Below are 27,787 nucleotides of genomic sequence, written 5' to 3' on the forward strand. Positions count from 1 at the left end.
TGTTTTTGCTCTGTGAGTCTAGGCCTGCGCTGATGGGATAATATTTTATTCATTATTGTTGTGACTACATTAAAGCTTGTTAATTCAAGCTGTTAAGTTCTCACTTGGAAAAATTCTCAAATGATTGCAGCCATAGTTTAAACCAAGCTTACACTGAGAATCATAAACACAATACAAACAAATACAGTAGTCCCCTCTATCCTTGGGGGAATATGTTCCAAGACCCCCAGAGGATGCCTGAAACTGCAGAGGTACCAAACCTTATATATACGATGTTTTCTCCTATACTTGCATACCTCTGATAAAGTTTAATTTATAAATTGGGCACAGTAAGAGAGCAACAATAACTAATAAAATAGAACAATTATAACAATATATTGTAATAAAAATTAAGTGAAAATAAGCTCTTTTTCTTTCAAAATATCTTTTTTGTTAAACTTTTATTTATTTTAAGTATGTTTTTCCAGGACCCATCAGCTCCAAGTCAAGCAGTTGTTTCAATCTAGTTGTGGAGGAAGCAGCTCACAGTGGCCCATGTGGGGATTGAACTGGCAACCCTGTTGTGAAGAGCACAGCACTCTAACCAACTGAGCTAACCGGCCAGTCCTCAAAATATCGGTTGAATTGATTATTTCTGGAATTTTCCATTTAATATTTTTGGATTGCAGTTGACAGCAGATAACTGAAACTGCAGAAAGCAAAACTATGGATAAAGGGGGACTATTGTATGGAATAAAAAATGCATTCTTTAGTTCAACATAAAATAGTCAAATGTAGTATTTAAAACAATACTTTGAATCACTCTTTTGCCATAGCAATTTGTATCATACTAGGAACAAAATATGTGAACTAGATTTCTAATATTCATTTGATCTCAATAGGGTTTAAATTTATAACTTTCTACAGGAGAAAGAGCCATTTTAAACTGCATCTTTCCACAAAGGAAACATTACAAGAGGCCAGATATGTGAATTACTGGAAATTATATGGAAAATTTCATTTAGGGAATATAAGGAGAATATGGCTTTGAAAAAGCAAAATGCTACTGTGTTCCCTAATCTTCAATATTATTATACTAATAATTGAAAAATCAAATACTTTGATCAGAAACTAGGAGTGAAAATGCTAATATTCTTCTAATCATAAGTTATGGGCATCATAATACGTTGCTGATAGCACTAGACACTTGGTTGGTATTCAGCAGGAAAGCAGAAAGAGATTAAAATCACTCAGTTTGACATGGTTGCATACCAGTAAGGGATAGCTGTTTTTAAACTCTTCTTCAAAAGTGAACTTGACAGGCTACTCAAAAAATATCTACCCACATTGTCTGCCTCATACATTTCTGTGTTGCTGGGATATAAAAAGCATCAAGAAAGTAAATGAAATGGGCAGGAAGAGTAAGAATAATTGGAAACACTTAACTGTGGTTAGCTCGTTCTGCCAAAATATAGCAGGGAGTAATGCTTTACAGTGGTAAATTGATCCCCCAAATTTACTTACTGGTAGTCCAGCCATTGGCTATTTCAGATCGATTCACAGCCTATGTAACACTCAGGGAGAAATAATTTCATAAACTGAAAAGAATTGAAGATTAAATATAATTCTAGAAAACAACTAAAAAAAATTGCTGAGTTTGAGAAAAACATACCTTTCTACATAAAGTCAAGCTTTATTCTAGACCACACACAACTGTTGGAAATCACAATAATCATCAGATTATTTGGAAATCATTTAATTACCTTGGATCAAGTGTTGAGCCATGGACATGATCTTCCTATTTAGTGGTTATAGTACTTAGAAATAAGATTCATCAATCAAGGTTCTTGGCCAGCCTATTCTAAAAATTAATTATGTCATTTACCAAACTTCTCCACATACTCTGCTGCCTGTGAAGTTGTCCCGAAAATCTTTTCAATAGAAATTGACAATTAAAATAGTGGAGAAGTTTCAAATATGTGATTAGAGTATCTCCTAATCTTTTTCATTGGCCAGATAATTTCGTGTGACATGTCACTAGTCAGTGGAGTGGTATATGGTCTCTGCCTTGTTTTCCACTGTGGGAAAGGAGCTGAGATGACACCAGATTTGTGTTTTTCAAATCCCATGCTTATATAAATATAAATGCAGGTAGAACATTTTATAGTTGAAAGGGATCAGCAATCAACAAATGATAGATCTGAGACCCAGAGAAGTGGAGATTTGCCTCAAATCATGAAGACAGATAGCATGGAGCTGAGATAAAAGGGAAGGCTTCCTGTTTCTAGGCCAGTGCTTTCAGAACACACCATTGAGGCCTCAGAATTTGTTTTAATTGTGGGAAGTAAATATAAAAGTATTACGCTGTGATTTTTCAAGACTCTGTGTACTTCCATAGGACATGTTTACCAAATGATTTTGGAACCTTAAGTTAACACCTGCTGCTTTTAAATAAATGAAAACATTTTTTTACGTGCCAAATAACAGTATGCAAGCTGTCAGTAGCTCCAGTAAAAAAAAAAAAAAAGCAGAAAGTGTTTTAAAAAGTCTTATTAGGGAAGTGCTGAGCTGAACCAGGGCCAGGCTATGCCTTTACTTTCTCCACTTGGATGTGACTAATTTCCATCGTCTGACCATTTTTCACATTCCCACATATGCCACACTCATTATACAGAAACACCAAGAAGATTAAATAGTGATTTAAACATTTTTAAAATTAAGGTTAGCATATTTAAAATGAAACAAGAACACCATTTGGTTAGAATTTCACGTTTCTTCAGCAAATTGTTTCAATAACAATGCTGGTGCCAGTGGGTTTTCAAAGTACTTAAAAGAGTGCAAATGCATACCCAAATTACATGGTAGCCCATGGTCACTTGCAGCTAAGTGGGTAAATGGCAAGGGTTTCTGCTTGTATTTCTCCTGCAATCACAAACTCATTATTTGACTGAACTTGAGTTTAAGCTTGCCTTGTCAGCTAGACTGAGACCAATCTGGCACATAAAAGTTGGTTAGCAAGGATAGTAGGTGAAACCACTGAACGCCACGGAAGAGTGGTTAGTCTAACATACTTTGTCTTTTCAATAAAGAGTAGTTCCCAGGTACTTGTTGGGAATGAGAGCTTGGCCTTCTCATCCTGAAAGTCAAGCTGCACATCTCTGCTGCTATCTGACTAAAACTTGTCATTTTTAGTGGCTTGCATACCCAGTAACTATGAATTCATACTTACTATTTAATATGATTCTGAGCGCAGTGCATGAGGACTGAAGTAATATATTACCAAGGATGTGACTTGCAAAGTCAGTGGTTGGGAAACCTTCAAATCTCCAAGTAATCTGCTCAAACGTTAATTAAATTAATTTTCCTCTGTTACCTTCTGATTATTTCTGTGGTGCAATACTTTTGTGGTGTTTAAATCTGGAAAAAGAATTTTGTTTAATGAGTAAGGTTTGGTAGGACCTTTTACTCTCAGTTTTGTCACCTTGGTGTTGTCACGTGGTCTAGTACAATGAGAATACACCCAGGTCTTGAAATTGGTACCTGTCTTATCTTGGCTGAAGAACAGTTCTTCCTGGTTAATATTTGTGATGTGTCGGGGTTAGCACACTTTTTCTACAAAGGGCTATATGCTAAATTTTTAGGCTTGCAGGCCATGTGGTCTCTGTCACAACTATTCAACTTTGCTGTCATAGCACAGAGGTAGCCACAGACAGGTAAATGGATGAACATGGCTGTTTCCAATACAACTTTATTTACAAAATCAAATGGTAGGCTGGATTTGGCCTGCAGGTTGTAGTAAGCCAAATTCTAGATTTACAGTAAACTCTCTGGAGTGAGAAAAACTCTTTAAAAAATCCTTAAGCTTTAAAAGTCTCTTCGTTAAACTCGTAGGAGGAGGATTCCATAGAATGAGTTTTGCAAAAACAGCTATTTGTAAATTTATTTCAATTCATGCAATATGTGAATATATATTAAGGCTAGTGGGAAGCAAAAGAAAAAATCTATTATTTTCTTCATTTAACAAGTTATAAGGGCTTCTAAGGCTAACTCTTGCAGAAATTACAAAATGCGAATAAATGTAACTGATCTGTCAATGCCAAAAGCTGGAAGTGACCAGTTTATATCATTGCAGACTGGAAGTCTACTAAACCAAATGAGTTATCCATCCCATTAATTTAAGAGTTGTCTAGTGTTGTGAGAATTTCTCTAGTTATTGATATTCTCATTTGCATCTTGGCCAACAGAAAGATAACTTGCCTTTAGAATTGATCTCTTAGATTTTTTTTTGGGAAAAAAAACAACTAATGATAATCCCTATTTTGGAGACATACTCTTTGCCATCTGAATTTACTGTTAAGAATTTATACTATTACTGGTAAATAAATAAGCATTGGTCAACTAAGTTGCTTGAGGAAAACCAAGCAGTCTGCAAAAAACAAAAACAAAAACAATAAACAAACTAGAGTCAAATACAGGAAAAGTTTGACATTCCGCATGTTATTTTAGTGAATGTTACGTGTGATTTTTAGTCTCTGCTTAGGGAACAGAAGCTATGAGAGTATTGTTTCTACATTTATATATTAGTGTTTTTATAACTTAAATGATAAGTAAACTGATCAGGGTTAGCGAGGTGTTAGGCTTAAGAATGGAGTTGTTGGGTATGATGAAAAGAACAGGACAATATGCTTGACAGCTTAAATAAGGTTATTATAGGTTCTGGGATGAGAGATAAATTTTTTTAATTTATTTTTTCTTAAATGTTTTTATTAAAAATATAGCTAACATACATTTTACATTAGTTTCAGGTGTACACTATAGTTAGTCCACATTTATATACATAAAGAAGTGCTCAGCATGATAAGTGACCAACCATCTGATACCATATCATGATATAATAATATTACTGACTATATTCACTATGCTGTACATTACATACCAAAGACTTATTTGTTTTATACCTGGGAATTTGAATGAGAGAGAAATTAATAAAAATGTTTGTTAAAAATTGATGATGAGCAGGCATCTAAAACTTGATTTAATCATTCACTGATTGTAGAAACAGCAAAGTGTGATGGCCAGTGTACAAGATGGTCTCAATGTTTCTCCCTTCTGGTATTCATTCCCTTTGTTTAGTTCCCTCCCTCAGTGAATGAATACTGACCTGTGTAACCAATGGAAAGTGTCAGAAATGATGATATGTGACTTTGGAGGCTAGATCATAAGAGGCATTTCTACCATCTGATTTGCTCTCTCTTAGATTACTCGTCTATTTTTACGGTATATATTTAAGGCATATAACATGATGATTTGATATACATATACATAGTGAAATTGATACTACAGTCAAACTAATTAACATAATCATCTCACATAGTTGCTTTTTTTTTTTTTTTGGTGCTGAGAGCACCTGAAATCTACTCACTTAGCATATTTCCAGTATTCAGTAGAGTATTGTTAACTATAGTCATCATGCTATATATTGGATCTCTACTCTTATTCATCTTAAGTAACGGAAACTTTGTACTCTTTGACCGACATCTCCCCATCTCCCCATTATTCCCACCAGCATTGAACTCTCTGCTTCTATGAGTTGTTTTTTTTTAGATTCCACATGTAAGTGGAGATCATTCAATATTTGTCTTTCTCTGTTTGGCTTATTTTACTTAGGATCATGTCCTTCAGGTTTATCCACACTATTGCAAATGGCAGGTTTTCCTTCTTTCTCGTGGCTGAATAATATTCCACATGTCTCTATCTCTATATCTGCCTACACACACACACACACACACACACACACACACACACACACACACAGAATATGTATATCTATATGGATATTAGTCTTATTACTTTCCATGTTTCATTTTAGATAGTTTCTACTACAATGTCTTAATAATCATTAATCTTTTAAGCAGTGTTTAATCTATTGCTAATCTCATCCAATTTATTTTTCTTCCCATGCATTTTTTTTTTCATTTCTTGAAGTTTGATCTAGGTCTTTTAACAGGCTTCTGTGTCTCTTAGTATGCTCAGACTTTTCTTTATCTTCTTGAACATATGGAATATATTTATAATAGCTGTTTCAGCATCCTTTTCTACATTCTGTCATCTGCATAATTTTTGTGTCTCTTTCTATAGTTTATATATTCATTGCATATTGTATTTTCCTGCTTCTTTGAATATCTATTATTTTGTAATTGGATGCTAAACTAGCTGTTGCAAATTTTATTCTTTTGGGTGCTAGAGTTTTTATTTTGTATTTCTTTAAGTATTTTTTGACTTTGTTCTAGGGTGAAATTTAATACCTTGGAAATGGTTTGATTCTTTCCAGCTTGCTTATAAGTGTTGTTAGATGGTCCCGAACAGCCTCTAATCTTGGGTTATTTTGATATCATTAGTGTGGCATAATATCTTTCTGAAGACTCTACTTGATGCATCATATGGTAGAAAGTCTATTCACTCTGGCTACTTAGAACATAACCAGAACTATTCCTGGTCTGTTTTAAGTTCTTGGGATTTCTGTTCCTGTCAAGTGGTTCTTTCCCCAGACTTAGGGTTTTCTTGTGGCAGGCACTGATCAGTAATCAGCTGAATACTCAAGGAGGACCCTAAGCACATCTTTGCACCTCTCTCTGTGTCACTCTCTCCTCTTCAGTTCTTGCATCCTTGGCCTTCCTGAACTCCTAACTGTGTCCTCACCTCAAGGAAACCACTGGGCTCTATTTGGATTCCCTGTCCCTGCTCTGAAGCTTAAAAACTCTCTCCAGGCAGTAAGCTAAGGCATTTTTAGGCCTCATCTTGTTTCTTTCTTTTTTTTCCAACACTGCCTGTTGTCCAATGTTGGAAAAGTGTTGTTTCAGATATTTCGTCTAGTTTTTTAGTTATTTTATGTGGAAGGAAGCAAATCTAGTTCCCATTACTCCTTAATGTGGAAATTCGGGGGGCAGAGGCTTTGATGGGTTGTGGGAGGAGATTTTCCTGTGATATGATTTATATCTAGGACATGAGGTAAGATTGTACTAGAATGTAATTTCCTTTACAAGGATAATCAATTTTAATATGTTTTTCAAATATATTGCCTCTTGAGTCTAATATCTTATGTGAATCGTTAGGAAGATTATAATTGGGAATCATTTGCCTCATTAAGTAACTCTAATTTTCTTTTTTAGCATTTCCTTATAGTATTTCTTATTAATTGAAGAATTGGAGATAATGTTATTATTTTTTTCTCCTTCATATTTTTAAATCCTGTATTTAAAAAATTCCGCAAGTTAAAAATGTCTCCGTTAATTGTACTTTTATTATTAGTAACTTTTTCTTTTGGTGCTAGTCATATTCTCTATATTCTAAGCCACTAAAACTATTAATCTATACTTTAAGTTGACAGGATATAGCTATATTCTCTAAACAAGAAGCCTGGATCAATTGTGTGTAACCATATATAATTCTAAAGTTCTCCAGGAAATACTAGCTTTGGGGCAGAAGTGAAATCGCATTTATTTTTATTCCTTAATTTTGATGATTCTCAACAATATCCTTCATGTTCAAGAAGTGTCTCAAAGCATTTCTCAACTATTTCTGGGAATCCCCAAAGGCATATCTCATATATGTCTATAAACCAGTCTTATGCCAACGAATAACCTGCAGTTCATCATGTAGCATCCACCATTTTTGACATCCACTGTTCGTAAAGTTATTCCATAAAGCCACTGTGCTGACATGGCTGATGGCGCTCATGGTAAAAATATCACAGTCCTTGCCAAGGGCATCATCTCCTGATTCTTCGAGTAATGCATGCTGTTGGTTTCTGTGCAGAGGCAGGGAGAATGTGCTAGGAGTTTCTCTCAAAGTCTCTCTTAAAATAGGTCAATTTCAGGCATTCATTCTTCACACAGACTCTCATGAAGTATCTTATGAAAATAGTTCCATCAGTTTCTAGCCTTTACTCCATGTGATTCAAACTGGTCTAAGGGAGCCTGATGGTTAACAGATATAATAAATTTTCTTAATGATTCTTTTCCTTTCTAACTAGGGAACCTTGACCTAACCAAACTACTACCTCCTTCTGTAGTTACAAAATAATCCCTTCTATGTGTATAAAGTATACAAATTGTGTACTGAAAGAGGAATGGTGCTGTTCTCACCAAGTCAAATTGCCCAAGTGCTTTTAGAAAATTGATACCAGATAGTCTTTGAACAAATACATTATAAAATTTCCAGTCTCAATAACCCAAGGCTAATTAACTCTTTTTGAAAAATCAATATGTATCAATAAATGGATCATTTTCTACATCTAGATTATGTAGTTTGCTTATTTTCCTGATTAAATAATGACCTATTGTTCTAAGTGCCTTACATATATTAACCTACTTAATCCTCACAACACCCTTATGCATTAGACACATTTGTGTTTCCATCTCACGACTTGCCTGATTTCCATAGCCAGGAAATAGAGCCTGGATCAGAACCGTGTTAGTCTTGCTATTATATTTGCTACTCTAAAGAGGAAGGTTTTATTTGAGTATATTTTGACCCCACTTTAAACACTTATAGATAAATTTTTTTATGTACATTTACTTTCTGATTGACCTTTAAAAAAATTACACTTCTCAAAATTCTCAGATTGTGGACGGAGCTATGAAAGCTAAACATCTGGATGAAGATCGAAGATTCAGTAAAACAACTGGATATTTCTAAGTTACGCTGATTACACAAGTGATGACATTATTTTTCTTTCAGTTTTATACCTTTCACACATTGTCCTATATATACAAATATATACATACTTACATTTCCTGATGATGCAGAATATTTGGATATTATTTATTATAATTGAGGAGTATAAAAATAATATTCTTGTATGGGAGTATAATGTATTGGTATGTTTTTACTCTTCAAAGTGTACATACATCTGCTTAAATTTAGTTAATTTCAGGGTGCCGAACTCTGGAGTAGAATGATGAAGCAGAAAACTGTTTTTTTTTTTTTTTGATACATTACTAATCCTATTTCAACTCATCACCTTGTTTAAAACAATTGATTCACCTAATACATTCTAATGTCTACATATGAGAACTAAAAGAGTGGAGCAAAAAGGGATGTGTGAGCATTTAGCACTTTATTGAGATATGAGTAGTACTGATGCCCTGGTGTCAGGGTCAGTTGTGAAAAGATGATTTCTGGTACTATTCTATACATTTATCTGGGAAACATACTCTTAGCCCCCAGAATGTTGCCTGCAAGTGTCATATGATATCCTCAGTCTACATACTTCTCTAAATCTAATAGCTAGTTGTTCCCTTATGTTAATACACTGGCATGCAGTTAGTATGTCAAGTCATGGAAGCAATGGGAGAGGGTTTTGGTGAGGGAGAGGTGAACTATTCAGATTTGAGTGAATAGGGTATATGGGTACCAGTCTGTAGCTTAGAGACACTCAGTGCCTGGGGTGGTATGATGATCAGAAGATGGGATGTTGATGAAGGACAAAAAAGAGAATCATGGATATGCTTGTTTCAATATTTTACTACTTAAACTCTGTTCTCAGCTGGATTCCAGGGGGTTTGTGCTAAAATCCACAGTTTTAATATCCTTTAGATTTTTCCACATATTTTAAACCCAGACAATGTTTCTCTTGCCCCTGATTTTCTCTGATCATCATTTACTTTTTTGCTACTCTCTTGAATTCTTTGTTGATTTAGACTGAGATTAATTTTTTTCAGTGTCCCAATAGGAACCTGATGTACCGTCATCTTGAATTATCATTTATACTAAAATTTCTTTTCAAGTTAGTTCATTAAATGGCTATCAAGTGTTAACCATTAAGTTATTTTACACCTTTAAAAATTTGAGTATTGTATAAATAAACTCTACTGAAGCAGCTGAGAAATGACCTCTGCAGAGTACTTTGCAATTGATGATGTCCAACACTAGAATGATCTTTGTGTCAGAGTATAGTCTGAGGAAGTTGCTTTGTCCTGTCCTGTGCATGGAAGAGGGTCATACACAATGTATGACCAGGTTAAATGCCACTTCCTGCAGTGGGACTTTCAGAAGAGTCAGCCTTCCTGCTGACCTTAACTGTGCTAATTCTTTGTATAGGCTTAATTGTAATTTTGTCTATAATTTATTGAGTATATTTAGACATAGCACTGAATACATATATTCTAGTCCTTTTTCTCTGTGGCACTTTTATTCTTAAGCAGTTTGGCATATTCTGGGTAAGGGACATGTTGCTGTGTGTTTATAATCTTTTATGATTATACAAAAATTAAGTAAGTGATTTCTACGCTGAACTGAATGAACACTTGTCCTTCAATTCATGAGGACTTTTGTCCTTGTATTATAATGTAGTACAATCAATATCAACCATAGTATATCCATATCTATATGTGTAATGAATAGATGTATACCACGTGTGACAAACATGGAGATATGCCCTCCAGGTCCCCCTTCAAGAAAGGAGATTGGCTCACTGAGAGTCTCCTGTTGTTAACCCCTTCAGGACTACCCTAGTTTTTGAGCCAAGGCCATACTATTTTTGAGGTGAGTTAGTCAATGACTGAACAAGACAGTGGAACAAGAGCCTAGTCATTTGCACCCAAATATGATTCTTTTAACAGATGACCTTTGTCCCTGCACTCCCCCTTGGGAGTGCAGCAACAGAGACTTTGATCTACATTGCTGTCTCATGGCATCCGCCCTTCCACCCTACTTCTTCTCTTTTGCTTTCACGGATGTTACTCTACAACAAACTTGCTGTACTCCTAACTCTGTCTGCTTCCTAAAGTCCGAACCCAACTGCCATCATAGAGCTGTAAAGTTCACCTTAAGCTTTTGTTTTTCATTCTCTTCTCCAATTTCTCACGAGAAATGCAGGAATTAAAGAGAAAATGTAGTATAATTCCATCTTCTTTGGAAAACTGCTATTATTGCTCATTCTTTCCGGGCCTTCTGTTTGTATGAAGGTAGTGAAACCAGTTTCTATAAATGCGCCTATCGTTTCTTGGGCTAAATTTCAGTGCTGCAAAATAAGGGTGGGAATTTGCAGACCATTAAACTCAAATTTAAGCACTGTCTTGTCCTTTTCATTAACAAAGAAAAATCCAGGCTACATTTCCACCTTGATAAAATAGACTGCTGCCTTCTAATTGGCCATTTTAATAAAAGAAAGTGACTTGTAATCATATAAGCTTCAGCTATTAAAAAATGTTGCTTCAATAACCGTTATACATGTTTGCTCTAATGAACTCTCCTAGATCTCTATGTGCTAGGAGATTCATTTGGGTCATTGGAAGTTAATTCCATGAATCTTTAAATATGCAAAATGATGTTAGTACGCTATCCTATGGCTTTTAAACTTCAAACTAGGGCTGAAATGGGTTTTATTAGGTCAATTGGCTCAAATATGAGGTTTTTAAATTACCAAGTACATGCAGTATAGCGGGGAAAAAAAGATGAAATACTGCTTTTGTAGAATAAGACAAAGCTATTTATAGTTTCAGTTGGCTAACTGTTGAGAAATTAAAGAATGTAACAGCAAAAGACCCAGGAAATGCTTCTATTCCTGGGATATTTTTAGTCTCTAGTTTTCTAAAACCATTATGGAATTTCCACCACAACAATTTCAAAAAGCTGAACCTGAAGTCAACATATCTACATTTATATCACAGTCCTGCTACTCATCTGTTATCACAAATCCCTCATTTAATTTTCCGTGGATTTGTTTGTTGTTTTTTTTCTGTATAAAACACTTCTTCAGAAGGTTTTTGTGATTACCAAATGAGAAGATGTGCGTGAAAACACTTTGTAAGCTTAACAAGGTTTACATTGGTATCAAATATTATTGTTTTTCTATGTTATTAAATCTAGAAAATAGAACTGATTTATGTTGAGAACAGTTATTAGATATTTAGCAAGGAAAATGACACAAACATATTATTATCAAGACATCATCATTACTTCAACCACAATCAGCTTGGACAGCTTGGAAGGGAGTAGAATGACTGTGATTTACATCTATTAATTTCTGTATATTTGAGCTTTGTCTGTTATGGAGTATGCAATCAGACACTAGTTTTTGTACCATATTTATTTGCTAAGTGACTATATATCTCTGAATTTGAAATATATATATGTATTTGCATGTATTTGTTAAGAACGTTCTGATTTTTATATAATGTGTTCTTGTTCACATATTCACATATATGCGAATTCTAGTCTTCTCTTTTTCCTTTTTCTTCTTATATTTGGTTAAGAAATACTATTTGTACTGAGTCATGTATGGCCATATATGAAAAATTATGCAGTGAGAAGACCCTCCCATGACCTAACTTGAACCAACATTGTTCTCTTTCAGCAAAGCTGCCTTTCCCAGTAACTATCCTTCTGCATCCTGGAGCTCACTGATTTGTCTTACTATTGCGTTCTTCTGCAGAGGAAGTCTGATTTTGTTAAGAAAAAGAGTGACAGGATGTTTTCTGAGATGTACCTTTGCCAACAGGAAAGAAACATATAATGTATGGGGTCTTATATTAAAAAATCATCAGAAATGCTGCATAGGTCACTACATCAAAACACATTTCTTTTCAAAACAACATACAATTTTTAAATATTGATTGTGCAAAAAATTTTAAATTGTTAATATTCTATCGTAGCTACTCAACAAAAGGAAACAAGATAGTCATTATCCCCTCATTAATACATTTAATTTTCTCTGGGTTTTAAAAAACAAATCAATATGCTCCATTAAAATTTCAAACATTACACAAGATTTGCATAAAATGGGAAATAAACATCTCTTTCCTCTCTCCAAAATTCCCATTAACTCTTCTCAGAAGTAATTACTCTTAACAGTTTGTTGTGAATTCTTTCAGAGAGAGAGTGTGTGTGTGTGTGTGTGTGTGTGTTTATCAGTCTGTTCAGGCCGCTATAACAAAATAAAATACCAGAGACTAAATGCATTAAACAACAGACATAGAAGACATTTATTTCTCACAGTTCTGGAAGGTAGAAAGTATAAGATCAAGGTGTCAGCCATTTTGGTTCCAGGTGAAGGCTTTTTTTCTGGCTTATAGATGACTGCCTTCTCGCGAGTCCTAAAATGGTGAAGAGAGGGATCTCTCTCTCCCTTTTCTGATAAAGCCACGATTCCCATTATGAGGCCCCACCCTCATGACCTCATCTTACCCTAACTACCTTCCAAAGGTCCCATCTCCAAATATCATCCCATTAAGACTGAGGACTTCAACATACGAATTTTGGGGTGACACAATTCACTTTATAGTGTGTGTATTTATACACACATATGTATGTAAATATATACGTATATATAGTATATAATACGCACACACGTGAGGTATGATCAGAAAATATGGTGAATGTTTAAATTAAAAAAAAATTTATTACAGTAAAAGACGCATTGCCATTGATCTCCCTCAGACTATTCCCCTTTGCTTTGAACACACTTATCCCATTGTCTTGCCTCTTTTTAAAGCAGTTCTGGAAGTCCTCTTTCGTGAGTGTCTTTAGTTGCACAGTCGTGGCTGCCTCGATGTTCCAAATCGATTCAAAACTTTTTTCTTGCATGGTCATTTTGACTTTGAGGAAGAGCCAGAAGTCGCAAGGTGCCAGATCTGGTGAATAAAGTGGATGAGGACACACTGTAATATTTTTATTTGACAGAAATTGCCATACCAGAAGTGATATGTGACACAGAGCATTGTCATAATGGAGGATGAAGTAAAGACACTCACGAAAGAGGATTTCCAGAACTGCTTCAGAGTGTGGCAAGAATGATGGGACGTGTTTGCGTTTGAAGTGAGGGGGAGTATTTTGAGGGGGATTAATGGCAATGTGTCTTGCACTGTAATAATTTTTTTAATCTAAACATTTACCATATCTCTTGATCACACCATATGTGTGTGTGTGTGTGTGTGCATGTGTGTTTGTATATATGTATATATAAAACAATTATATCATATTTTTTAACAGACTGTTTTTTTTCCTTTTTTTACAAATTAGTTTCAGGTGTACAAAACAATGTAATAGTTAAACATTTGTACCTCGCACAAAGTGATAACCCCCGTCCCCTATTCTACTACCCCTCTGACATTGTATATAGCTGTTACAGTTCCACTGACTCTATTCTTTATGCTGTACTCCACATCCTGTGCCTATATATATATATATGTATATATATAAAAGTCTATTAGATACCCTATAAAATCTTTACATTATTGATTGTATGTATACATATAATTTATATATATATATACATATATATGTGTATATATATACATATATGTATAAATTAAATTATAGTTGACATTATTGTTCAGCTTCAGCTTCAGGTGTACACTTCAGTGGTCAGGCACCTACACTGTCCATGAAGTGGTCTCCCTAATAAGAAAAGTGTCTATCAGATACCCTATAAAATCTCCACATTGTTGATTATGTTCCCCAAACTTAACAGACTATTTTTTAGAGCACTTTTAGGTTCACAGAAAATTGAGTGGGAGGTATAGAAATTTCCCATATGTTCCCTGTCCCCATCCATGCATTGTATCCCCCATTATCAACATCCCTACCAGAGCGGCATATTTATTACAATTAAGGAACTTACATTAACACATCATTATCACCCAGAGTCCATACTTTAAATGTGATTCACTCTTGGTCTTGTACATTCTATGAGTTTAGATAAATTTTTAATGATATGTATCCACTATTGTAGTATCATATGAAATAGTTCAATAATCCTGAAAGCTCTTTGTTCTCCATTCATCCCTCCTCTTCCCTGATACCTGGCAACCACTGAACTTTTTATTGTCTCCATAGTTTTGCCTTTTCCAGATGTCGTATAGTTGGAATCATAGAGTATGTAGTCTTTTCAGATTGACTTCTTTCACTTAATGTGTATTTAGATTCCCTCCATGTCTCTTCATGTTTTGATAGCTCATTTCTTTTTAGTGCTGAGTAATATTCCATTGTCTGGATGTACCACAGTTTACTCATTCACCTACTAAAGAAATCTTCGTTGCTTCCAAGTTTTGGCAATTATTATAAAGTTGCTACAAAAATCCATGTGCAGGTTTTGGTGTTAACATAAAATTTTAATTCCTATGGGTAAATACAAAAGAGTGAAATTGCTGGATTGTATAGTAAGAGTGTTTAGTTTTGTAAGAAAGCACCAAACTGCCTTCAGAAGTGGTTGTACTATTTTACGTTTTCACCAGTAATGAGAGAGAGTTCCTGTTGCTCCACATTTTCTCCAGCTTTTGATGGTGTTAGTGTTCTGGATTTTTAGCTATTCTAATAGTTGTATAGTGGTATCTCATTGTTTTAACATGAATTTCCTGATGACATTTGATATGGGGCATCTTTTCTTATGCTTCTTTACCATCTCTATATCTTCTTTGTTGCAATGTCTGTTCAGGTATTTTGCCCACTTTTAAATTAGGTTATTTGTATGTTTTTTGTAGAGTTTTAAAGAGTTTTTAAATATATATTTTGGATAACAATTCTTTATCAAATATGTTTTTTTGCAATTTTTTCTCCCAGTGTGTTGCTTATCTTGTCATTCTCTTAATAGTGTCTTTCACAGAACAGAAAATTTTAATTGTAATGAAATCCAGCTTATCAATTTCTTCTTTCATCGGTCATGCCTTTGGTGTTGTATCTCGAAAGTCATTGACATACAAAGGTCATTTTGATTTTTCTCTTTTGTTATCTTCTAGGAATTTTTTTACTTCGCATTTAGGTGTGTGATCCATTTTGAGTTCATTTCTGTTAAAGGTATAAGGTATGTGTCCAGATTCATTTTTTTTTTTTTGCATGTATTTGTCCAGTTACAGAACTATTTGTTGAAAACACTATCTTTTATCCATTGTATTGCTTTTGCTTTTGTCAAAGATCAGTTAACTATATTTATATGCTTTTATTTCTGGGATCTGGATTCTGTTCCATTATATTATTTCATCAACACTATACTCTGTAGGTTACCGTAGTTTTACAGTAAGTCAGACGTCAAGTAGTGTCAGTTCTCCAACTTTGTGCTTCTCTTTCAATATTGTGTTTGCTATTCTGAGTCTTTTGCCTCTTTATGTAAATTTTAGAAGCAGTTTGTTGATATCCACCAAAAGAAACCCTGCTGGGTTTTGATTGGGATTGCGCTGCATCTGTAGATCAAGTTGGGAGGAACTGACATCTTGACAATTTGAGTCTTCCTATCAATAAGCATGGGACATCTCTCCATTAATTTGTGTTTTTTTTTTTAATTTCTTTCATCAGATTTTTGTAATTTTCTCCATGTAGATACTGTTTATATTTTGTTATATTTATACCTAAGAATTTCATTTTTGGGGGTGCATTTGACTAATTTTGACTTGAGTCATTTTTATTGCATAAATAATGCAATAACATTAAGAGAAATTAAAAAAACTAAAATTACTGAAATAATGTTATCCATATAGTTTTGTTTATTAATAATCTTTTTTTGGTTATTTTCCATATGAATACCTACTTTGCAGTTATAGTTGTATTATGCACACTCTTTTAAGTCCTATGCTTAAAAATTGACATTGATGTAAATTTTCCTTGTGATTTTTGTGGTCCTAACTGTCAAAAATTGCCTATATATATATATATATATATATATATATATATATATATATATATATACACACACACACACACACATATATGTATATAATTATTCATTATTTTATAAAGTTTTTTTTTCTTATGACTTGGAAGTTGGTTTTAAAATCCACAACTTACTAGGAAAAGTAGTATGAAGATACTCATTTATGCCTACAAGTGTTCTGTTACTTTCTAGCTATGTGACATTGAGTAAGTTCAGAGCTTAAGCATGCCTCATTTTCTTCTCATTTGTAAAGTGGGTCCAAATAATACATCTGTCTTTTTCCTAGAATATAATGAGGGCTAATAACTCATAAAGCACTTTGAGCCCTTAGACCATTATCCAGCATGTAGTATATGCTCAATAAATAACATATTTATTGATTTCAAAAATATTATTAACACATGCTTATTTAAAATGTTTAGCATATTTTAAATGTTAGATACATGGTTAAATCAACATCAGATGATTTGAGGTCCACAAACTAACCTATCACCTAAAAGATGGTACAATAATTCTAACAAAAAGAATAAAAGTAAGTGATATTAAAGCTGTTTTTCTTTTCTGTTAACACTATAGTAAAAGATGAATAGACCAGTCATGGATGAGTCAACTTTCCCATTAATCAGAACCTTCCATTGACTCAAGTTGATTGCTGACAGCTATTTTCTGAATATTTACAGAAGGCAGTGAATGGATGACCTACAGAAAATGTCATTGTGAGAAGATACCATGTAAAAATGCAATAGACCATTAAGAGTTTCCTGTACTTAGCAAAAAATATAACACTCCCAGGGCTGTATCCTTGCTGGTGAGGAAATAGTAAGTCTCTACGCCTAAAATGCTGACATTCCAGAGAGATGGATGTCTTCTTTCAAAGTTCCCCTTTGAAGAACAGCATTAGCTGATGCTCAGGGTATGGTTGACTTTGGTACACAGAGCAACAAGTGTGATCTCAATGCTAAATCCATGAATGTGATTTATGATCTGATTATAAAAGGCAAAAAGCAGAAAAGTGTTAATAGAATTCACAATAGAAACCTTACAAGAAATATACATATGTATGTACTGTCAACCTAAAAATCTAGGCAGCAATAATGAACAAAAAGTGTTTATTTGACATTAAAAGAATTGCAGTTTGGAGAGTACAGATTCAGGCAGAAGCCTAAATAGTACCCCCGACACACCCCACCCTCAGGGTTTTTATGAGGAAAAGGGGAGGGAGATGAGGTAGGTTGTATCACAGGAAAGTTTGTTGGTGCTCGATGAGGTAAGGTTAGATGTGTACTTCGTAGACTGGCTTGAGATTTAATGGTGTATATGAGTTTAATATGATTTCATATCCACTTGTTTATGACTTAAGTGAAGTTGTTTGAATCTACTTGTTTATGACAAAGAAAAAAACAGTTTTTAGAAGTAAAGGTTTAGATATAAGAATGAAGTAAGTTCTGTCAGGACTTGATCACCCCATCTGTTGTCATTAATAAGCAGTTAGCCCGGCTCCTGGGGGCTTATAGATACAAATATGTGGAGAAGCAGCTACGGCAAGGGGACAATTAGACTATAAGTACTGAGAGTTTGTGAGGACTGTTTGAGAGTTTTGATTTGGGCGAAGCACACTTTGCTGACCTAAACAGCTCTGTGAAACTCTTGAGACATTTGCTCCTGCCGTGGCCAAGGCAATTCTTTGGTTGGCAATGGTGCTAAACTACATCAGGTTCCCTGAAGTAATAACCCTCAGAGCAGACTAACCTTCCCACCAACACTAGCACCTCTGTTCTCTAATAACATGCTCTAGCAACCGTGACTCTCGTTTTTGTACTAGCAGCTGAAAGTGAGCTCCCAGTTGGTTAAGCCAGCTCTCCTGAGAAACCAAGCTGGTATAAAAGGCGCACTTTGTCGAAAGTCTAAATTTAGACTTTATTCCTTTCACCTCCACTTGCCGGGAACAGTAGTGTGATTAATCTGTCATTTGTTTGGAGTATGTTATTTCTTTATTTGGTTTATTAAAAGATGTTATCCTATAAGCTATTGGCTTGTGAAATTCTTAAAAATCCCGTAGCGAACCTGTGCCAAGTAAATTACAGCAAAGACAGAATTAGTCTCTGAGCATAACTTTGCCACCTCCCCCAAAGCAAAAACAAAACATTCATTCATCAGGCAAAAGGCTAGATTTGTACTTCATTGACTGGTTAGCAATTTGGTTATTTGTTAAAGTCCAATTTCCTCAGTCCTTACAAACAGGATTTTTTCATTACTGATTTCTTTGAATGTTGGTGGTTTGGTTCAGTTTCGGAAGATAAAGAAAACAGGACACATGGGACAGTGGCTCTCAAATGGCAACTTTGTCTCTATTTTAATATGGCTCCACTCATGTCATCTTTCACAGCACACACAGATGAATTTTGATCATTACTTTGCCAGAAAGAGGTACGAGAATAGCCTTCCGTGTGACTTGTCTTGATCTGGAAATGACTGAAAATGATGAAAATATATATTTTAAAGTAAATCATGGCCTTATCCCTCTTCTTGATATTTCTAATGATCCTGAAAATTTCCCTTAATGTTTTATTTTTTGGTTGAGAAGAAAGTCTGAGTAGGTTGGATCTATGCATAATCATTTTATGGTTGAGCAAAATTTTATGTTCCTCTACAACAATCAAAAAGAAACTGGGATTTCCTCCAGGAGCTATTTGCTGCATTAATTTTAAGGCCACCTTCAACTGCACAGGTCATGGTTACTTAAGAAGAATTCTGATACCATAAGCACAGATAAAATTTCTATTGGCTATGTAGGCATTTGATTCTTTCCCCAAAATCACAGGGAATGTTTCCTGAAATTCTAGGGACAGATGCAAAATTGAACTTATTCAGAGATGGGTGCTCTTGCTCAACAATAGTTTCTATAAAAAATATTTGAGTGTGTTGTTGATCAGAAATTGTTTCCTGCTGGAGTTAAAATAATAAAATAGGATTTCAATAATATAATTGGTGACGTAGAGAAAATCAGAAGTTGAAATTTGGGTTACCACCAAAATATTTAATAGTCTAAGAACTTTAGTCTTGTATCCACTTGGGGGAAAAAGATAAGAAAAAATTTCTTTCTATGAGATTTTCAGTTCATAGAATCTTAGGCTTTAATGGAGCCTGGGCATCAACAGGCCCCAACCCCACCCATTAAAAGACCACTTTCCATCTCTCCCACGGTGTTTTTGTCACATGGTCATCCAATCTCTGCTTTAATGTCCCAGCAATTCCACTCTTGGACAAATCTAGTTGCTGGAACCACTTATATGGGTATGACACTCCTCCAGATATGCTTACTAACTGTTTCTGGGTTTGTCTCTGAATAGGAGGGAAGATTTGTTCCTTTTGTTTACTGATGACCTTTAATATAATAAAATAATACAGTTGCTTTAGGAAAACTATTGTTTTCCCCAGTCTTTTCTTGCTCAGGCTCAGCACAGTTATTTGCCCAGGCTTTGGAAAAGCCCAGCTGAAGTAAAATTCCTTCTTGCCTCTTCCAAGTTGTGTGACTTTATTGAACCCCTTTCTAACCTGCAGAATAGATGTAAAGCAACTGACTTTATACAGGTTCTCTGAGGATTAAATAGCAATACAGGCTTTCAAGAGATGTTAGCTGCTATTTTTTATTCTCTTCAACTATTCCTTCTGTAACTTAATTCCTTAGGAGCTAGAACACTGGAATAGATCCAAATAAGTTTTATTTGAATCAGTTTCTTTAATAAAGGTAAGTGTTAATCTGTAAATTTCTGGGAGTGAGCATTGAGAGAGAGAAAGAGAGAGAGAGGTTTATGTGGTACAGTTACATTTCTATGGCATCTCAGGCTCTGGCATTTCACCTCCGTTAAAGTCTTACTTTCCATTACGTAGGTTATGGTACTTTCTTTATATCTTCAGGAGTCTATCTAGTCATGAAATTCAGCCCCCTTTTGATTACATACACGCATACATACACACATATACACACTCTAAGTCTCTGAATATGTAGCAACTTTAATAAAGATTTGGGAAATTTAAAAGAGCTTTACTTCACAGCATGTGAAAACTTAAAATCGAATATCTGGCATTTTTGTTCTAAAACATTTTCTCTGCATTCAGCTATGTGTCTCTGCCACTTCTCTTTCTGGTCTCCTTTCTTTCTCTCTGGAGCCACCAAAATACTTTGAGGGGAGTTTCCCTCATTGAAATGATCAAATTCAGTTAGTGAGAATTTAAGAGTACTAGTGACAGGTATTACAAAAATGATTTGGCTCTAATTAATAAATTTCTTTTTGGTATCTTATCCCTTCATAACATTCAATAACAAAATCATGTAATCCTACAGAGAGCTTTTTGCATTGCCAATTTGAGGAGGCAATGTAGCTATTTTTAGAAGATCTTTAAGCAAGAACAATTTTTATTGCTTTGAAATCACTTGCAGATGTTATTCAATATCTTTTTAGTTGCCAAAAGACCACAACTAAGATATGGCATTCGTTACAGCCATCTGTTTAATGCTTTGTTGAACAACTTGATTCTTCTAGATTTTTTCAGGATTATTTTTGTGTTCAAACATCTGCAAAGGTTGTGTTTAAAATTATTGTCTTTATAAGTACCTAAGCATAGAGGTGAGCAGGTTTTGTCACCCCAAAATATGTTTCTTTGTCAAAAGGATTATTCTGAGCCAAAGGCAATAAAAACTGAGCAGCTTCAAGAAAAGTTCTTTACTTCCCTGTCACCTACCTTAATTTACATTGGAAAGGGGGTCCCAGGAAGAAAATTATTACAGAGATACTTTATTTTATTTTATTTATTTATTGATTTTTATTGGGGAATATTGGGGAACAGTGTGCTTCTCCAGGGCCCATCAGCTCCAAGTCATTGGCCTTCAAACTAGTTGTGGAGGGCGCAGCTCACTGGCCCATGTGGGAACTGAACCGGCAACTCTGTTGTTCAGAGCTCATGCTCTAACCAACTGAGCCATCCAGTCACCCCAGAGATCCTGTTTTTACCTAAGAAACATATCTGCATCACAGGACAAACTTTGTTTTCTGAGCATTTCCTCTCCCGTTCTGTGAATGGCTTTCCTCCCCTATGTATCCCCAGACCCCTACCGCTTTCCTTAGCTCTGAATGTTGTATAAACCTCAATACTCTGGCTGCCTTTTGAGTCTCATGTCTTTGGAGGTCCCATAAATATGAAATTAAATGTTTTTTCTTCTTTTAATCTGTCTTATTTCAATTTGATTATTAGAACAGCCAAAGAACCTAGAAGGGTAGAAGGAAAATTATTTTTCCTCTCCAGCATTTTTTTTTTTTTTGGCGGGGGGGTGCAACTACAAAATGGGAATTTATAGTTTTCAAAACAGAAGATACACAAGCTTAAATAAGCAGGTAAACAATGAAATCATTCCTCATTGATGTTTAAATTAAAATTTGGGTTATCCTATGTTTTCCATATAGAAATTGTTTTCTTTCCATGTTGAGCAGGACTATGGCAGCTGTCACATGATTATCTCTACTACTTTATTTACTTTAAGACATTTTTTCACACTTCAATGTCTCTGAAACTGGGATGCATTTTTGCAGTCTGTAGAGTCTGGTACCTGCTGTCAGCCATGCATCAGAGAGTGGCTGTCATTGTCTGTTTGTACATGAATTTAATCAGGGCTGTACATATTGCCATCCCTGCACTGGAGTTACGTGCATTGCTGATGCTACACATTTTTAGTTTAACTGAGATTTAAAATACCTAAAATATATTACTCTATGATTTGGCATTTTAAAGAAAAAGCTGTGGAGAAAAGCAAAGGGAACAGGACAGGGAGGCCTAATTTTGATATTAATTAATGATGATTCATCATTGCAGTAATCATCACAATTGTGTTATTTTTCTTTGAAAACAAATCCAAGTGCTTTGTGGAAGCTAACAAGTGTAGAGACTCACGAGATGAACTAGTATTACATTTGTTACCAAACTATTTTCAGAATGATTGCGTCTTTCACTGTGATACAATTGAAGGCAAGAGGAATTGTTTAAATCTTCAGATTTGATTTTTTAAAATTTCAAAGCAAAGAGAGACTGGTGTGATGAAAAAGGTATTTCGAAAAGCATAGAGTGAAAAAAAATTCTAAGTGATAAGAACATTGCATCATAGTGTAATTAATAGTATGTATTTTAATAAATGGTACATAAAATAATGATTTATCATACAATCAGTGTCATCTTAGATTCATTGAAGTACGGTAAAATATATTGTTTTGCCAATAACTGTAATAAATTTTAATTTCTTTAAGATGTAGTACTTCAGTGCTTTCTATGTGTGAGGCAATAAATTATTAAATGCTAAATTAGTTTCCTAGGGCTGCCACACAAATATCACAAGGTAGGTGGCTTAAAACAACAGAAATATTGTCTCAAAGTCCTGGAGGCTGGAAGTTCAAATTCAAGGTATTGTCAGGGCCATGCTCTCACTGAAACCTGGAGGGGATAATCCTTACTTTCCTCTGCCTAGTTCTGTGTTGAGGCTGTCAGTTCTTGGTGTTCCTTTCTTGCAGCTGCTTTACTCCACACTCTGCTCCTATTGTCCCATGGTGTTCTCCCTGTATATCTGCATCTTCACATGGCCTTTATCTCTTCTTCTAGAATGCCAGTCATATTGGATTAGGGCCTACCGTAATGACCTCTTCTTAACTTGATTATATCTGCAAAGACCCTATTTCCAAATAAGGTCACATTCACAAGTAACAAAGGTTAGGACTTCAACATATTTTGGCAGACACAATTCAACCATAACAGATGCTATTTGTAAAACAGAACAGTTGATAATATAGATAATGTTCAGTCCACAAATTGCTTATATTTTGGTTGAAAAGGAAACACACACACACATACACACACACACACACACACATACAAATATAAACTTTAAAGAAATAGTTACCATTAGAAAATTTAGGTAAAATGTCAAAAGAGTTGAAAGGAAGAGAATCTTATTTTCATAGTACCTATCCTCTAGCGCCTTCCTTTCTGAAAACTACATAGAACTGTAATTATGTCAAGGCTTAGTCTACTATCACAGCATTAATTATTTAATGTCCATTAAATACTAAACTAGCTACATTTATTAATGTTTAATATATCACTATAGTTAATCTTAAGACAACTATATCTAGATTGATTTATAATAATCTCCATTTCCTATTTGATCTGTAATGTTAATTATAAAAAGGGTTATTTTTATTATTCAAAATAAAGAAAAGTCAAGTATAAAATACATAAAAATAAAACAAAGTACATAAATATATTAATTTTACACCAAAGACATGAAATAAATTTTATAAGAAATTTTATATTTTTCACAGCTGCCTTCTTTTTAAAGTGGGAATTTGCTTTGACATTGGAAGTAAATGGTTCAACAAAGTAAATGAAGTAGACGTTTTTTAAAAGGTCTGTTTCTATTTTTCTAGCTTTTGTTTTGTATTTTCTTTTTCTAAAACTAAAAGCAAATTCTAACTTTGTTAAGATATAATTGACATATAACATTATGTAAGTTTAAGACATACAATGTGTTGATTTGATATACTTATATATTGCAAAATGATTACCACCTTAGTGTTAGCTAATACCTGTATGACATAATTACCATTCCTTTTTTGTGATGAAAAATTCAACTTTCAAGTATGCAGTACAGTATTATTAACTACAATCACTGTGTTGTACATTAGATCTCCAAGTCTAAAATCAGTAATGATATACAATCACTACTGTCCCAGAGAGCCTGTAATCTAGTTTTTCTCAAACTGTATTTCATAGAATGTCCCTCCACAGAGTTCCATATGTAAAACAAGTAAGGGACATTTTGAGTATAACTTTGGGGATCAAAAAATTGGGTAGGCTGGAAGAAATGGATAGATTCCTAGAAATGTACAACCTACCTGGGCTGAATCATGAGAAAAATGGAAAATTTGAACAGACCAATTAAAAAGTGAGGAGATTGAATCAGTGATCCAAAGCTCCCAACAAAGAAAAGCTCAGGACCAGATTGCTTCAAAGGGTGAAATCTACCATATAGTTAAAGAAGAATTAAAGCCAGTCTTTCTCAAATGCTTTCCAAAAAATTGAAGAAGAGTGAAATCAATTAATTTGATATACCTCATTAACATAATAAAGACTGAAAATCATATTAGCATATCCATAGAGGTAGAAGAAAAGCATTTGACCAAATTCAGCTTACATTTAATATAAAAATGCTCTATAAACTAAGTGTAGAAGTAATTAGCCTCAACACAATAAAGACCGTATGTTTAAAGTCCACAGCTAGTACGATTGTCAATACTGAAAAACTGAAAATTTTTCCTCTAAGATCAGGAACAAGGCAAGGATGCCAACTCTTCCCATTTCTAGTCAACATAGTACTAGGAGTCATTGTCAGAGCAATTAAGCCAGAAAAAGAACTAAAGGCATCCAAAACACAAATGTTATCCTACTTACTATATTTACATGTAGAACTCCTTTCTTATTTGAGCTTTTGAGGTGCAAGAGAGATAGTACCACAGCGCCCTATCCAAAATGCAAGTCAGCAGAATTCTGTGGAAGTTCTAACCATGATAGAGCACCAGGACACAAAAGAGTAATTTGGCTGATTCCTCAGGGGATCAGATTACAGACCTTTTCTTATGACCATTAGCTAGTTTCTGTCTTCTCATTAATTAGTAAATACTTTATACAGATACTCTATAGTGTGAGAATAATAACACACACCAATGACAAAATATTCCCTATGTCATTGGGAACATTGATAACCATTGATTAACATTGGTAACAAAAATTTAATATAATTTCTACTGTTCAGAAAGTTATTTTTTCTGAATGCAAGCATATTTTTATGAATGCAAGCATATTTTTCTGAATGCAAGCATATTTTAGTTTATTGTGGTAAGAGCATTTAACATGAGATTATTCTTTTAACAAAATTGTAACTGTATAATACATTATTCTTGATTATAAGCACAGTGTTATACAGGAGAGCTCTAGAGCTTACTTCTTACTTAACTTTATGTTTGTTGATTACTAACTTCCCGTTTTCTTCTTCCCTCACCACCACTCCTCTCTTTGAGTTTATGAATTTGACTATACCTCATATTAGTGGGATGATGCAGTGTTTGTCTTTCTGTGACTGACTTTTCATTTAGCATAATGTCCTCAAGGTTCATCCATGTTGTTGCATATGGCAGAATTTCCTGCTTTTTAAACGCTAAATAGTACTCCATTGTATGTACATACACATTTTCTTTGTCCACTCATTTGTCAGTGGATATTTAGATTGTTTCCACATCTTGGCTATTGTGAATAATGCCGCAATAACATAGGAGTACTAATATCTCTTTGAGATCTTGATTTCAGTTCTTTAAGATAAATACCTAGAAGTAGTATTACTGGATCATGTGGTAACTCTATTTTAATATTTTGAGGAATTTCCACAGTGTTTTCTACAGTGTAGCAGCTGCACCATTTTGCCTCCCACCAGCAGTATGCAAGCTTTCAAATTTCTCTATATCCTCACCAACACTTGTTATCTGTTGATTTTTTTATTATAACCATCCTAGCATATGTGATATTTCATTGTTATTTTGATTTGCATTTCTCTGATAATTAGTGATGTTGAGCATTTTTTCATATATCTGTTGGCCATTTTATGTCTTCCTTGGAGAAATATTTATTCAAGTCCTTCTCCCATTTTTAAATCTGATTATTAGTTTTTGTAAATTTACTTTATTGAAACCAATTTACTGTGCTAAGGATTCTTCCAACTTATTTTGTTAGACAAAATAACTAAAATATATAGGAAAACTCACTTTACCCTGTCATCTGCCTCCTCCCAAACTTTTTCCTTTTCTTTATTTGCTCTTAAATCTGAGAAAATCATCTGAAGTAAAAATGAGTAAGGGCTCTGTTGTCAGAAAGTCTGTCTTTCTGATACTTCCTAACTGTGATCCTGAACAAGTTGTTGCTTTCTCAGTCTCAGTTTGTCATCTGCATAAGTATGACAACAACTGCGAACTCACTGGATTCTTTGGAGGATTTAATTAGGTAACGTATGTGACAGTGCCCCTCATTGGCTAAGTATATAACACAGCCTTGAAAACGAAATTCCTTTCCCAGTCTATTTTTTACTTTTTCTGTCAGGTTTCTAAGAGTCCAGTTGACATTCAGTAAGCTTTTTGCAATGTTTTTGTCCTTAGCCTATTACATTTTTTTTTCACACCTTAATCATTAGGTTATTTAGGTCCTTCAGAAAATGTAGTCCACCAATGCAAGATTCCTTAGCCAAGCTAGATTCAGCCATTCTTTTGTGGACAAGTTTCCTTTGTAAGAGAAACCAAAATCAAAGCTAAGTGAAACATGACAGTTTTCTGTGGTAAAAAACAAGGAATCCTGTATGTTCTCCAATATGTTAAAAAACGAACAACAACAAACAAAAAAATCCCAGTATTTTTTGAGATAATTTTATCACTTCATAGCATTACTAACCAACTTTTGATTTTTGTGAGAGTAATTTTTTAGTTTGTAAATTAACCTTGTCCTTTATTTCTCTGTCCTTATTTTGTCTGCCTCTTGGCTATTTTTACAGCTCATTAGTGCCTCTATTAGAGGATGGGAAATGGAAATAAAAGATGAAACTCAAACTCAGGCAGTACCTATGCAACATAAAACGGACCTTCAGGGATGAAAGAAAACCCGTCGGGTTGGTTATGGGGATCTTAATGACTGAATTATACTCACTATTTGATTTCAGACTGTTATCCACAGAGTGCTGGTTAGCTACTTAAACTCAATTTTCTTCTTGAAATGGTTGATTGGTACTCATTACCACCGTGATATCCATCAACCACTCAGGCTCAGGCCATCAAGCATGCTCAGTGATTGTTCCGATCTTTGACTGGTGGGCAGGTGTCTCCATATAGCTTTCAGCCTCATCTTGGTCTATATGCTGATTTACTCACTATTCTCATCCTACATCTGTCTGTCAGGGCTTGGCATCCCACAGCAACTTCAAATTTAGTACTAACCTGTCAGGTACACTGATAGCCTAGGAGCCAATATAGCTAGTGATTTCAAGGACGTAGGAACATCTGACTTTACTTACTTTTCGGGCCGGAA

The sequence above is a fragment of the Rhinolophus ferrumequinum genome, chromosome 18 (assembly GCF_004115265.2).
Source record: "Rhinolophus ferrumequinum isolate MPI-CBG mRhiFer1 chromosome 18, mRhiFer1_v1.p, whole genome shotgun sequence".
NCBI classification, from domain to species: Eukaryota; Metazoa; Chordata; class Mammalia; order Chiroptera; family Rhinolophidae; genus Rhinolophus; species Rhinolophus ferrumequinum.